Below are 2760 nucleotides of genomic sequence, written 5' to 3'. Positions count from 1 at the left end.
CGCTCGTTTCGAGCTATCACACGCCCTAGTCCAAGTTCGACCGTAAGTAAGGGGGTCAAAAACGAGTTAAAAACAATCTAAAAACAAGTAAAAACGGGGTGTGAAATACCCAAGAAACCACTTGTGTGGGCTTTAAGGGTAGTTACCAACACACGTAGGGTACCCACGTCACATGCATCTACGTTCTGGTCGGGTACTAGAGCCTGAGCCACTAGAAAGCGTTTCAGTTTACGCACGCTCACACCATCCCTCCACGTTGGCATCTTGGCCTTCGGCTGGAACCCAAGGGAGTGCAACCCAAGATCCACGAATAGTGGATAGTGACTCGTCTTCCGACTCAGAAGTCATGGAAGGACACCCTACCAAGAACCCTGAGGAGACAAGCCAAAACATGCCAGTGTGGGCCCCACAACCTGGATCTAGCATGTTTAGTCGTCTAATAGAGACCTTTAGTAGAGCTACACACTCTGAGCATGCGACAAGCGAAGTAAATGAAGAAGGAGGGGTAGTAGATTCACCATTCACATCCTATGTAGACCCTACCCTCCCAAAGAGTGTCCATGTGGATATTCTACCCACTTCGTTTAATGAGGGCCCTACTGAGCTACCAACTTCCGATGCTCTTCCTAAAGTAGAGGTCCCTAGAAGCCAACCCATAAGAAGTGACTTTGCGTCCACTTCAAGAGAACCGTTTGGCACACCAAGTCTGGATGGGATATTTCTTAATGAAAATTGGGAATATGATCTACACACAGAGACTCTAACGGACCTATACACGGGTTACACATACCATGTGGGTTGGTTAGAAGTCCTACGATCTACATCTAGCGCCACTAATCTAGAAGAGCAACAGCAAATGATATGTGAGGTTATTCATAGGATTATCCAAATTGAGAGGCAAAATAGGGGAGTGAACCTAGTTTCCACTGGCCCTATGAGGTTTTTGGATACGGGCAAGGCCAAACAACCAACCCTATCACAATTGGAGACTCCCTCGGTGAGTCCCATAGACCCTTCGTATGTTGTTTCGCCTGGAGTCTCAATGCAGGTTGAGCCCACGAGTAGTAACTTTAGCTTTCCAACCTTGGCTCAACTTTCCATTCAGGAATCCACAATGCCTACCCCAATGATGAGCATAGCGAAAAATGCACCTGTTACCGCTGTAGTTAGTACGACACCGCTACCTAGTGGAACAGTACCTACAACAGTGCGTGCCAGTGCCTATCAACCATATGTACCTATCGCTACTCATGCTCATGTAGCTCCTACGCCTCTTAGTATGCCAATGGCGTATGCTCCACGACCACTTTATCACAACCCTTATCCAAGAGGAGCTAGGCCTAGCTACATATCATATCCTACGTCATTTGCCAACATACTCAGACCAACGCCAACTCCTATCAGCCAGGCTATCCCAGAAGTGCCTCCATTAGCTATGCCTGCTCACCTAGGTGATCTCGCAGCGTCTGCTCATACGATCGGACGATCTATTGCGGAAAACATGCGGGGTATGCCTGAGAGAGAACCTAGAAGCAAGGCAGTACAAGTGGCTAAGCTCACTCAAAACTTCAGTGGTAACGAGGATGTTAGGAAGCACATTGAAGTCTTTGAACACGTGTGTGATTCCTTGGAAGAGCACAATGAGCTGCATAAGTGTAAAGCCTTAGGCTTAACCTTGAGTGGGAAGGCCGGAGATTGGTATCGAACCTTAAGGGTTGAAGAGCACACTAACTACCCCACTCTCAAGAGATTGTTCTTGAAAGAATACATACGTGAGGGTGTGCTTTGGGGAGTAGCTTCTCAACTCCAAAAAGCTGAACGCGAGGAAGGGGAGTCAGTGAGAGACTTTATAAGTCGATTGAAGCATCTAAATTCTCGCTGCACTCTCGATGAACGCTTCAATAACAACCAACTCCTCGATAGATTCATCCGAGGATTGCGCCACGAGGACATTTACAATGGCCTAGTCATTAGAGGTCTTACAACGTGGGAAGCAGTCACTACCAATGCAATCCAGTTAGAAGACAACTTGATGATTGCATGTAAAAAGGTGTCTTCAGAAACAAAATCCATTAGTTCGCAAGTATCTGGGCACGAGCCAATGACGGTAAAACCTATTGCCAAGGAGCCCAGGATATTTGAAATGTCTGTGACCGACCTTACTAAGGCTCTCCAAGAATACTTTAGGGGTAATCGAGCTCCTCAGAATAGCCATATGTACCCAAGGAGAGAGCAACAATGGTGTTCGGTGTGCTTAGGACCACATAGCACGAGTGAATGTCCCACATTCAGAGTCAAATTCAATGGGAATTGTAATGCATGTGGTAAGTATGGCCATCAATCTAAAGATTGCCTAGTACTTAAGCGAATGTTGGCAAATCAGGCACCACTAGCCTGGTCAAACACACCTCAAGTACCCGCGCTAATGCCTGCACAACCTGTCGAGCAACCGTCACAGCACATAGTTCCAAGGAATCCGAATGTAGTCCAGTCTGTGCCGTTACCACCGCCAGTGCTAGGACCACAACCTCCACATCCAAGGATTACCCCAATAAACCAGATGGGTTGTGAGTCACATAGTGCGTGTGGGGATTATGAAGAGGAGATAGACCCCACTGCTCCATATGGGATTGATACGTTTGAAATGATTCCCCAGTACTACATGGAGGATCATTTCGGGCAAGTCAAGCTTGTATATCAAGCGGCTGCTCTCGCTACAAGAGGGCAAAACCTTAACACCTTGGTGAGGAGACCACCTCT

The sequence above is a fragment of the Cibotium barometz genome, chromosome 48, assembly GCF_041138505.1.
Source record: "Cibotium barometz isolate CiBa-2024 chromosome 48, ASM4113850v1, whole genome shotgun sequence".
NCBI classification, from domain to species: Eukaryota; Viridiplantae; Streptophyta; class Polypodiopsida; order Cyatheales; family Cibotiaceae; genus Cibotium; species Cibotium barometz.
The sequence above is the reverse complement of the archived record's forward strand: the minus strand, read 5'-3'. Positions refer to the sequence as shown.